The following is a 13,091-nucleotide window of genomic DNA, read 5'->3' on the forward strand; positions in this document are numbered from 1 at the left end:
TTGTCTTAGGTCAGCTGTGGATGCGTCTGTCTTCCTCTGTGGGCTGCGAGCTTCCCTGGCATCCAGCCTGGCTCCCGTCCCCCAGCCAGCACTCAATAAATATTTGGGGTTTTAATTCAAAGCCCTCTGCAGCTGGCCCCAACAAACCTTTTTTAACTTATCTCCCAAACCTCCCGGGTAAAAACCCTCCCCAACCCCAGCTCATCTTGCTCTTTCCCCCTCATCCTGCCGAGTCTTCCCCACCTCCCCCCTCTTTGCCTCCCTTGGTTTCCCCATCATGAAGTGCCCACCCAGCTCAACTTCCCTTTTATTTATTTATCTTTTAAAAAGTTATTGATTTACTTATTTATTTGTACAGCAGCAATTAACACAACACTGTAAATCAACTATACATCAATTTTATTTTATTTTTAATTTTTATTGGAGTATAGTTGATTTACAATGTTGTGTTACCTTCTGCCGTACAGCAAAGTGAATCAGTGTTACACATACGTATATCCAATTTTTTAGATTCTTTTCCCATGTAGGTTCCACTTCCCTTTTAAATCCTACCTCTTCTTCAAGCCCAGATGGAGGCCCCCTCCTCGGGTGGGGCGGTGGTCTTTCCCGAGGGCCCGGCCTCAGGGATCTCCTCCTTTAGGTACTCAAGGCCACATCTGAGGCTATCTGCAGCATTGTGTTTCCAAATACCTAAAACTTACTGAGAGCTTAGCTGACCTAGGCTCTTAGTTAATTCTCCAAAGTGCCCTTGGGCTATCCTCATTTCTCAGGTAAGGAAGCTGAGGTTTAGAACAGTTGAGCTCTCAGGGATGTGAGGGCCTCGTCTCCCCGGGCAGACTGGGGGCAGCTCCAGGTCGGGCGTCTTGTTTACCGTGGGGACTCCTAGGACCCGGTTCACTGGGTGCTAGTTGAACTGTGTAGCTGGAAGAGGAGGCCACCCATCTTTCCCCTCCTGAGAGCCTTGGTGCCTAGAATCCACCTTTTCAGAGTCATAGCTTCGGGCTAAGTCACGGTAACGGGGAAGCATAAATCCTGGGGAGAGAATAAAATTCAGCGATCCATTTTTCCCTCAGCTGCCAGAATGCTTAAGGCTAAATTGACTGCTCAGGTGCAACTCTCAGAGTTAGATGTCAGGTATATCTCACATACTTTACGTCTCCCCCGTTTTAACAGCCAGATGTAACATATGGCCTTTATTTGTGTTTCCTCCAGATATACCTATACCTATGTTACCAGATGAGAAGACAAACACACAGACCCAGAAGAGGCAAGAGCCCCACTTGGGAGAGCGGACCCGAAGGGAAAGCAAGAACACTGGTGTTGGAGGGGCCTGGGAATTTTCGAGACCAGCGGTCCCTAAACTTCTGTGGACCACCAAGCAGGTTGGTAAGACGTTTGAAATGCTCCCCAGAAAAACGTGCAGAGAAACAACAGTTTGCATATAATTTCAGAGGGCATGTGGACCACTCCACCCCGACCCCAAGCCCACCCGTGGCCTTCAGAGTCTCTGAAGCTCAGAAATTTTAACCCCTCATCCTGCACGTGAAAGAACAGAGGCCTGGAAAGGGAGAGAGGCCCCCAGCCCGGGACTGAGGGTGGGAGAGAAGGAAAGCTAGAATCCTCGGTTTGGCCAGGGCAGGCCCTGCTGGCAGGTGTCCGTTCTCCTTGTGATCCTCCGCCTAGGCTGCCCCGACCACAGGAGGAGCCTAAAGGCAATTTGGAAACTGCGATGGGGCCAGAGGAAACACCCGGCTCTGCAACCCCCTTCCTGTTCAGCAGGCTTGGGAGGGTCGGGTAGTCAAACCCACAGCTAAGTGAGCTGAAGGGCTGGGGCCAGATCAGGAAGCATAATTAGCCAAAGGACCCACACACCTTCACCTCTGGGCCCAGACCGAAGCCGCCCCCCCCAGCCTGGCTGGGCCTGGGGGCTGGAGTACACCCCTGGGAGGGCCTAGCTGGGCGGGAACCAGGAAACCCAGTGCCTCCCTGCCCACGGGGTACCCCCTCCCCGGGAACAGTCTGACCGGGGCTTTTCATTTCGCAGCTGCAGCTGCCGGCACAGCCCTGTCTCGTCTGGCTTTGTTGTGCTTTGTTTCAGGAAGGAAACAAAGCAGCGGTCCTCACCCCTCACCCCATTTCTATTCTCAGTCAAGGTCACAGGTTCCTCCTCTCCTCTTGGGGCCAGTGCTAGTTACTACCCGGCAGGGTGTAGAGAACAATCTTCCGAGGTTTCAACAGCTCTGTGAAAGTGGTTGTTTGGGGAACCGTTGCTGAGCGGAAAAGGGGAGATGCCCCAAAACTCCAATTGACTATCTGAAGTCAGGTAGGTACTTGAGAATTCCTGGGAAAAATCGAGGACCTATCCAGTGTCACTGTGGGGACGGCCTTTTGCAAGTGTAACTGGTTCATTAAATGAGCTGCACTGGGTGGGGGGCAAGCAAGAAGCAACTTTATTTTTTCTTCCATCATCACATTCAAACCCATTCTGTCAGACCCGCCTTCTCCACTGGACCAGATTTCACTCCCGTGCGACCTTCACCCTGATACTGGGTGACTGAAAACCACCACCATTCACGTGCCCACGGTTCTGCAGCTTAGCAACTTGGGCTGGGCCCTGAGAACAGATTTTTGGCCCGCCCCACCTAGGGTCCTTCATGCCACTGTCGTCTTGTGGCTTTGGGGCTCAACAGGGCCTGGACGGTCTCAGCCGGCCCCATTCACAAGTCTGGCGGTTGGTGCCGGCTGTCGGCCAGGCCCCTCCTCTCCTGCTCCAGCTTTCCTGCTGCTTTGTTCACGTGGCCTGTGAAAATGGCCTCTCCTCAGCCTCTGCATCTCCAAGTTCCCACTGTCACCGTCAGTCAAATGACTGACTGACTTTCTCAGTTCCAAATTCCTAGAGGAGAACATCGGACGGGCTAAGCTCAAGGCAAGTTTAGCCAGGTTTGGTCAGCCGTGACCAGGAGGGTGAGGTCAGCTGGTTGCAGTACGAGTGCCGTGTTCTGCCCTGTTTATGGGAGAAATGGAAATTCCCAGGGAGGGGGGTGGCCGTGAGCCCCCAGGCTGGACAGACAAGCCCGAGAGGCGTCGTGTGCGGGGACACTGAGACCAGAACGAGCCCCGTGCCACCTCTTATACTGACAGTTCCTACAGGACCATCAGGCTGGTTAACTCTGAAATCATTGGTGGGGCGGGTTACTTAGAAAGCTGCTTCGGCAGAGTGGTGGGGCGGAAAGTAGATTGAGAGGGTACGAAGGTAAGTTGGAGGGAGGAAGTGGAGGCCAGATGTACAGGCTGCTCGGAATAGACGTCTGGTCCTTATTCATCCAGCACAGCTGCCCTTCCGGGAAAAAGCTTCCCCCTTATTCTTCCTGCTTCACCGACGTGGCCGGGTGAAGCTGCCACGTGCTCGCGTGGTCCTGCCCTCCGTACTGGCAGATTGTCCAGGTGAGAACCCAACGTCGGCTGGCCCGTTGGGGCCCTTTGCAGGGCACTGAGCTTTGCATCAGAGACTGTGTGAGTCAGACCCTCCCGGGGAGCAAAGGCCGTACTTGTCAAAGTCGGAAGCTTTTGTAGGCCGTATTTCTTATCATGCGGATGAGGCTAGTCTTCGGGGAAGGCGAATGGAGCTGACCACAGGGAAAAGCAGGGATGAGAGATGGAGAGAATCTTGGCATCAGATGAACCATAGATTCTTGACATTCCTGAGGCCAAATGGCATTCCTGGCTTTCTGTGGCAGCCACGGAGATGCGCTGCTTGGGTTTCCCTTCCAAACCCACTCCATTCCGCTGTGGGCGAGTGTGGCCCGGTCGGCCTGCTGAGTCCACCTCAGCTTGTGAGCCGAGACCAAGCCCTCCCCAAGAAGTCCCCAGCCAACCTGGAGTGTGGCTGGGAACTCAGGCCTGGCTATTCCTGCCCACTGTGGATCTCTGCTCCGCAGCGCCCTGTGGGTCGGCCGAGACTCTATGCCTCGCGGTTTGAAGTCCCACCTGCACAATTCTGCTTCCTCCCAACTTTCCTTTCCGAAGTGTCACATCCACATTGTGCCTAAGACTGTTTTCTCCCTTTCTTAATCTTTCACAGGAATTACCTCCCAATGTATCTCTTATCCCCTACCTCTACCTGCTTCCAGAAGGACCCATCTGACACCCTCTCCCGGGAATTCAATGAGCCGATACATTTCCCTTTACATCTTGGTTAGTTGAGTTGGGCTTCCGACCTTGCAATCAAAAGATTCCTGACATTCTACCCTTGGCTTACAAAAACAGTATTAAAGTGACTTCCCTGGTGGCACAGTGGTTGAGAATCCACCTGCCAATGCAGGGGACACGGGTTTGAGCCCTGATCCGGGAAGATCTCACATGCCGCGGAGCAACTAAGCCCGTGTGCCACAACTACTGAGCCTGCATGCCACAACTACTGAAGCCTGTGCGCCTAGAGCCCGTGCTCCACAACAAGAGAAGCCACCGCAATGAGAAGCCCACCCGTTGCAACAAAGAGTAGTCTCTGCTCACCGCATCTAGAGAAAGCCTGTGAGCAGCAACAAAGACCCAACACAGCCAAAAATAAATAAATAAAATAAATAAATTTATAAAAAACAAACAAACAATAAAAACAGTATTAAAAACATGAAGTAGGTCCTCCAGCCCCTTGCCCAGAGCTCCTTCCCTTCCTGGAATCCCTTATTCTTCTCCCACCACCAGAGGACCCAGCTGACCTGGTTTCCCATTGAAAGAATGGCTCTCCGGGCCCCTGGCTTTTCCGCACAGGCTGAAGGAGGCTGGAGCCCAGAGCTTGCTCCGTCAGCAGTGGGAGCAGGAGCTGTGGTCCGGAGAGCCCACTCTCGTGGTGTTCAGTGGAAGATAAATGCACAGATCCATGAAAACATCCACTCCTTCTCCTCTTAACCACTGATTCTCAGAAGATGGAGACTTGCCCCTCCCCATCCCTCCAGGTGAATCAGCAGTGGAAGGGCCTAAGACCCCTGCTCAAAGGGAGCCCAGTTCAGTGCAGGCCTCCAAGGGGGTGTCAGAGTCTGACACTTGCAAGTTTCCAGCTGGGGTCAAGGTTATTAACACCCCACCTTGCCCAACATCCAGGTGGTAACCATCCCCCGTGGTGCCACTATGCCGAGCATCATTGCACTCCTGACTGCGAAAGGCAAAGAAGGTGGCAGCAGTGGCCCTTCAAGGTCATCTTCATCAGCCTGCTTTCCAGAACCATCCTCCAGACCAAAGCAGCCATGATGCCACAAGGGCAGAAGTGATAACTGAGGCCCCGGGGCCAATGCCTGCAGCTAGGGATGCAGCTCTTCCTGGACCACCTGGAGCCATTTCCAGGCAAACATGGGAGCCCCATGCTGGTGAGGCAGCCTCCCCTCTGGACTTGGAAAGATGAGTTCTGACGCACCGGGCTCCAGCAGCATCGAGCAAGAAAAGGAAGAGAAGGAACCCCTTCCCTGGAGGGGGGCCTGTGAAGGAAGAGGAGAGCCCTGGCAGGACTGTGGCAAGAGGACTCTGCACTCTTACATGGATGTGATTCAATGTACCTCCGGTATGACTGGGAAGAGAGGACCCTGGGCGGAGCTTGTCCGGCACCAGCGCGGCCCTCTCGCTCACACGGCTGAGCAGGTGACTCACCGTTCTAAGCGTCCATTTCCTCTCGGCACGATGAGGATGGAGTGACACTCCACCAGACGAAATGAAATAGTGCATAATAATGACATGATGGAGCACAGGGCCTGGCGAATTCTGGGTCTAAAATTAGCTAACGTTACTGAAAAACACATTGAATCTTATTTTATAAAACTCATCCAGGGCAGGACTATTCTCTGATCTTTCCAACCTCCGTCCTTACAGAGCGTCATGATTGTGAGCAGCACATAGTAAGTGCTCAGCGAGTGGTAACCAGCGTTGTTCTTTTTTTTTCCCCACCGGAGACAGGAGCTTTTATTGATGCTGATGGGGGTAGGAAGGGCCCCCAGGAGCCCGGAGGGGCTGGGAGGGCTGAGTCAGTCAGCGGATGCCCAAGGCCTGGGCAAGTGGGAGTGGCTTAGGGCACATTCATCTTCTTGGGATTCTGTGGCTCCTTCTTTGGGGAAGGGAGAGAGCATCTCGAGGGGGAGCAATTCGCAGACCAGCGAGGGGGAGGTTAGGGATGGCTGAGAGCTCCTAACCTGAGAGAAGGCACCGCAATAGGCAGCAGCCTTCTGTGTGGAAAGTTGGATCAACTGGTCAGTAGGGGAAAGGGAGCGGGGCACTGGGTTGGTGATGGAAAAGAGCTGGGTAGAGTGACAAGTACATGCTGCGGACGAAGGTCAGGCCAGCGCCAAAGACACATTCCTAGAGAATACAGGGTCTGAATTAGAATGTGGGCTCAGCTAGGAATCACTATATTTCAACAGCAACACAGAAAGACAAGGCCACCAAGTAAATCGCGTTACAGCTGAATGCTTTTATGGACTCTTGGAGACTTTGGTAAAATGTCATTGGGATTATGGGTTTTTCCCCAGACTTGTGTAACGTTGTTTCAGATCTTAAAATCCCTTCAAGTGGGTGCCCAAATTCTGTCTGAAAGTGTGCCTCAAACATAAAAAAGCCGAGAGCCCTGGTATAGCAGGTGAGACGTTCTGGCTGGAAACCCGGCAGAGATTGGTTTTTGTTCTGAATCCACCACTTTTACTAGTTGTGTGACTGCAGGCAAGGCTTTCACTCTCTCTGAGCCTCAGTTCCCTGCCCAGCGGGGGTTGGTTGGAGGATTAAATTAGGTAAAGTTTGTTGTGGTGCTGGGCACATTCACTAGCACTTAATAATGTGAGCTATTGTGGGGTATTTTTATTTTCTTCTTTACACCTTTGCCTTTGGCATATTTTCTATGACTTTTAAAAATTATCAGAATGAGAGTAAATATACTAAAAGAAGACGAAGCTGGCTACGCACCTGCTACGTGATGGATAACCGTACACTAAACGGTTTAAAACAAGGCAGTTTTCTGACAGCCTCTGGGAGTCTGGAGTCTGGGTCTTCTGCTCAGGGGCCCCAGTTCTTCAGTCAGGGTGTCAGCCCAGTTGCGTTCCCATCTGAGGCTCAGCTGGCACGGATCCGCTCTGAACTCACTGGGGCTGGCAGAATCATGTCCTGTGGCTGCAGGGCTGGGGTCCACGGCTCCCCGCTGGGTGTTGGGTGGAGGCCACCCCAGACGATAGAGGTTGCCTGCAGTTCTTCTGCAAGTTGCTGTGTTCACGTGGGCTTCCCAGCACGCTGCTGGCTTCCTCGCGCCGGCCAAGGGCCACCCCCCCGTCAGTGCTCTTGTGTACCCGGGAGCCAGGTAATACGCTCCCAGGGGGCGGCCTGAGAAAGAAGCTACAGTAGGACCTCAGCACCTGAGCGTGTGTGAGTGTGAATGTGTGTGAGTGTGACAACGTGTCAGTTTGAATAGGTGAGTGTATGTGAATGAGTGTGTGTGTATGAGTGTATGTGAATGAGTGTGTGTGTATGTGAATGAGTGTGTGTGTGTGAATGAGTGTGTGTGTGTGTGAATGAGTGTGTGTGTGTGTGTGTGTGTAGTGGGCACATCCACCAGCTAGTCTGAGACGTGAAGATGGGTGAATCATAACTGGCTGCTTGTTTAGTTTTTTTGTACATGAACTTCAGCATCAGGTCGTTTTTGTTTGCCTTAAACATTAGCTCACAGGCGTCACCTTCGCGATTGCTCAGCAGAGCAGAGGGAAAGCCTCCTGCATGAGTGTTCCAGAATATTCCCTTCCATGTACCGGGACAGCTCTATAAACAGAAGCCACAGCAAAAGTGGCAAGGTCCCAAGTGAAGAACCGTGGTAATGAGAGAGGAGAGAGAATGGGATGGATTTTAGGAGAAAAGTTGCCTGTTAGAAATACGTGTAGGTTTTGGGGATGCAGCTCACGTGAGGGGCACTGGCTGTAGGTCACACAGTCCAAGGTCCAAGTTCATGTACCGTCTAAGTACTCTGACACTGCGACGTCCCTCTTGGTGTAGGCATCTCTCCATCTCTCTCTCTCTCCCCCCGTCACCCCTCTCTCATAGCGCTGATAACATGAGGTCTCATCCCCACAGCAGGCCTGCTTTTCATCAAGCGCATGCCACGTGATAAGCCTGTAGTCAGGCTAGTCTGTCCGCCTCGGAGACCACGTGAGGTGGTGCGTTGGCCTCCTGTGTGAGGATGAACGAGCAACGGGGCCCGAGGAGATGAGGGGTCCAACCTCGCAGACCCAGGGCCAGAAACCGGCTCAGGGACGGCGCCGGAGCGTCCCGGGAGTGGGTGCAGACAGCCGCCCACATTACCCTGAGGGGCAGTCAGGTCTGAGAGCATTAGCTTCAGGATCTCTAAGATACCAGAGAACATTAAGAGTCTAAATCCCAGGGCTTCCCTGGTGGCGCAGTGGTTGAGAGTCTGCCTGCCAATGCAGGGAACACGGGTTCGAGCCCTGGTCTGGGAGGATCCCACATGCCGCGGAGCAACTAAGCCCGTGAGCCACAACTACTGAGCCTGCGCGTCTGGAGCCTGTGCTCTGCAACAAGAGAGGCCGCGACAGTGAGAGGCCCGCGCACCGCGATGAAGAGTGGCCCCCGCTTGCCACAACTAGAGAAAGCCCTCGCACAGAAACGAAGACCCAACACAGCCAAAAATAAATAAATAAATTTTTTTAAAAAAAAGAGTCTAAATCCCACCTTTCACTGCAGGGAGATTTATTTTGTCTAAAATTTCCCTTTTCCAGTCTCAAGGGGAGGCCCTCTGAGTGGTCACACCTAACAAGCTCTGGGCACTTCGCCTGTGCTGGGCACCACGTGGGCGCTGAGGGACGAGCTCACCAAGTGTCAGCTGTGGGTAAACAGTAGGTCACCTGACTTGCACGCAGGAGAGCTCCGGAGGTAGCGGCTGAGGCTCCCTTCCTGCCCCTGCGCTGGCTGCGGACACAGAGGCTGCCACTCGCCCAGCTCACGCCACACAGCCGAGGATGCTGATGGGGCCCGGCGGGGTCAGCAGCCTGAGGCCAGTAGCCAAGCCATCGCCAGCTCCACAGTGGTCCACGGCCACCTCAACTCTGGGGCCGCTGGAGGCCCCCCTCCCCAGGCTGTACCCTCTCTCCCTTCCTGGGGGCAGGGACTTGGACAAAGACTCTGGAATCCTCACCAGCCGCTCTGCTTGGATTTCCATCCCTTTCCCCAGGGTCAGGGAGGAGACTCGACGTCTCACGTCCCCTCAGCCATGAGCGAGGTGCGCTTTGCAGGCTGGAAATCGTAGTTCCTGGCAGACGCCTCTCCTTCCCTCATGTCTTCCCTGGACCTGGGGACCCTGAACTGCCTGACACAGTGAAGCAATGAGAGGCGCTCAGCATTCCCTAGTCCTGATGAGAGCCTTGAACCTGAATCCAGTCATGAAGAAACATGAGGCAAAACCAGACAATGGGGTGTTGTATAAGACAACTGCTCTGACATATTAAGAACTGTCAATGTCCTTAAAAACTAAAATAGAGTTACCATACGATCCAGCAATCCCACTCCTGGGCATATATCTGGAGAAAACTCTAATTCGAAAAGATACATGCACCCCTATGTTCATAGCAGCACTATTTACAATAGCCAAGACATGGTAGCAACCTAAATGTCCATCAACAGATGAATGGATAAAGAAGATGGGGTATATATACACAGTGGAATATTACTCAGCCATTAAAAAGAATGAAATGATACCATTTGCAGCAACATGGATGGACCTAGAGATTAGCATACTAAGTGAAGTCAGAGAGAGAAAGACAAATATCATATGATATCACTTATTTGTGGTATCTAAAAAAAAATGATACAAATGAACTTATTTGCAAAACAGAAACAGACTCACGGAGATAGAAATCTTACCAAAGGGGAAGTGGTGGGAGAAGGATAAATTAGGAGTTTGGGATTAGCAGATACACAGTACTATATATAAAACAGATAAACAACAAGGACCTACTGCATAGCACAGGAAACTATATTCAATATCTTGTGACAACATATAATGGAAAAGAATCTGAAAAAAGAATATATATATATATATATAATGTATACATATATACACAAAACTGAATCACTTTGCTGTACACCTGAAACTAACACAACATTGTAAATCAAGTACATTCATTAAAAAAAAAGAAAAAAAAGAATTGTCAATGTCATGGAAGAAAAAAAGGTAGGGGCAGTTCTAGATTAAAGATGAGAGATGTGTCAGCCAAATGCAATGCTAACATTTAGTTGAATCTTGGACAAAAATAAATTGTAATCATATTGGGACAATTGGGGAAATTTGAATGTAGACTGCATTATGCAATGAGATTATTATGTCAAAGTTAAATTTCTTGGTAGTAGTAGTATGATTATGTAAGAGATTGTTCTTAGGATATATATGATGAAATATTTCTGAGAGAAATGCCATGATGTCTGCAGTATACTTACAAATGGTTCATCAAAAAAGAAAAAATGTCTATACATATGGCGAGAGAGAGGTAAAGCAACTGCGGCTAAATATTAACAACTGGTGAATTCTAGGTGAAGCATGCTTGGATGTTCGTAGTACCATTCTCTTGCATTTTCTGTAGGTTTGAAATTAAAGGGAAACATATCAATTCCACTACATGATATATATTTGTAAAATTGATACAGATATGTATTGTTAATGCTAAATGTCTTTCAGAAATCATTTGATTTTCCCTGTCCAGAGCCTTAAAATACATATTCAGTGATCCTATTTTAGGGGATTTCAAAACAGGAAAAAAGCCGTGGGCACTGCAAACACCAAACAGTGAAAATATGTCCAAATAAACGATGGTGCCTCAGTTGCATGAAATATTGTCCAGTGATTAGAACTATAATGTGAAACAATCCACATAGTCACATGGAAACACTTAGGATAGACTCGCGTCTGGCTACAGGAAACATGGTGGAGGTACCAACTTTGGGCTTTGCTAATAAAATGGACTTTGCCCAATAAAATGTGAAAATTGAGAAAGGGTATTTCTGGCAGGGGGGACAGCAAGGAAAATGTGAATGTTTGGGCTCAGGTATGCGTAAGGAGCCGGGCTGAAGTATGAGTTCTGTGAGAGAAGTCAGCGCGTGAAGAGATTGTTCAGCTAAGTCGAGGCCAGCCCATGGAAGGCTCTGGGTGCCGGGGTAAGCTGAGGGACCTGATTCTGCCGTCCGTGGGGAGTCTCTGAAGGACGCTGACCCCACTCCCCACCCCCAGCAAGGTGGCAGCAGCATCAAGCTCTGCTTTAGGGAGAGAAACCTGGCGACAGTAAGACATGGGCTCACCCCACATCCAGGATGCACACACAGGATGACCTCATGTGCTGCACAGTGGAAGCTTTGAGGGTCCTTCAAATTGTTTTAGGAATAGAAGGGGCCTATTCATGGCTTCTCAGCCTTCCTTTCAGCCCTCGGACCAACTGGTTGCAGCTTTGATCTGTAATTGCTTGTCCTCCCCTGCAGGTGGCGCCGAGGCCCTGGAACTGAAGCCCAGCAACTGCCTCCTAAACTGGAATTCAGAAATGCAGCCGCTCTGCTCGGTTTGACAGAGAAAGTGGGTCTCCATGCAATTTGATGGACAGTGAGAGAGGCCATCCCAGGCTAAGAAGAGCCTCCTTTTCTGCTCACAACCACCTGAAAGTCAATATATAGGTGACAGAGGGCCGGGCCTCACCCCAGACCAATAGAATCTGTGCAAGTAGGCCCCAACCTGACCCCAATGTGTGCCCAGGTCTGCTGCTCTAGGGTCTTGTCCTTCGTCACCTTAAAGTTCAGATCACCACCAAGCCAGAAACACTTACAACATTGAGAGTGGAGAGGGTGGAGTGTCTGAGCCAAGTGGACACAGATGCTCCAGGACTAGGAAAGAATGTTTCTAACTTCTTTCCTGTAATAATGCGTGACCAGCCTCTTAACGGGGGGGGGAAGCAGAAACACAGCTCTGAACCCCAGGTGTCGATGGTATTAGCTCACAGTTTTAATTAGAATCCGAGGGTTCTAGAAACTCTTGGAAATTTTCAATGAATTCATTCCATACCTCACTCTCTGGTGTCTCAAATCCAAATAAAAGCGTTATTCAGATATTAATACATGTTTATTGAACCCCTACTATGTCCCTGACCCAGTGTTGTTGCAGAAATACAATATGTATCCGCCCTCATTCATAGAGCTTAGATTTGGGGGTGGGGAGCATTCAACAAATAATGCACAAATAAATGTTTCAGGTTAGTAGCTTTAAAGATAATCTTTTTTCTTCCTCTCTGAATTGCCTCGACTTGAAAGTGCAGCTTTCAGTGTGCTCTTGCTCTGCATGTTTTAGGATCTCACTTTGCTCTGAAGTCAGATTACCCAGCTCCAAGCACAACTCAGTCCCCTAGTTGGCTGTGTGACCTTGAGCAAGTTTCCTCATCTGTAAAATAAGAATGAGATAATGGGGGCTTCCTGGTGGCGCAGTGGTTAAGAATCCACCTGCCAATTCAGGGGACATGGTTCGAGCCTTGGTCCAGGAAAGATCCACATGCCGCGGAGCAACGAAGCCCGTGCGCCACAACTATTGAGCCTGCCCTCTAGAGCCCGCGAGCCACAACCTACTGAAGCCCGCGTGCCTAGAGCCCGTGCTCCGCAACAAGAGAAGCCACTGCAGTGAGGAGCCCATGCACCGCAAAACGAAGAGTAGCCCCTGCTCACAAGCAACTAGAGAAAGCCCACGCGCAGCAACAAAGACCCAATGCAGCCAAAAATAAATAAATAAAATAAATTTATTTTTTTTAAAAAAAGATCATGATAGTATTTACAGCTACCTAAACTGTTGTGAGAATGAGGAATGAAGGAACTCATAAAAAGTGCTCAATGGTTTTCTTCATATAAATCTTTGTTGGATTTATTCCTAGATACTTGATTTTTGTTACTATAAGAATGTTTTATTTTCTTTTTTAAAAAAATATTTATTTATTTGGTTACACTGGGTGTAAGTTGCAGCACGCGGGCCTCCTTAGTTGTGGCATGTAGGATCTAGTTCACTGACCAGGGATGGAACCTGGGCCCCCTGCGTTGGGAGT

Source organism: Balaenoptera musculus, chromosome 9, assembly GCF_009873245.2.
Source record: "Balaenoptera musculus isolate JJ_BM4_2016_0621 chromosome 9, mBalMus1.pri.v3, whole genome shotgun sequence".
NCBI lineage: Eukaryota > Metazoa > Chordata > Mammalia > Artiodactyla > Balaenopteridae > Balaenoptera > Balaenoptera musculus.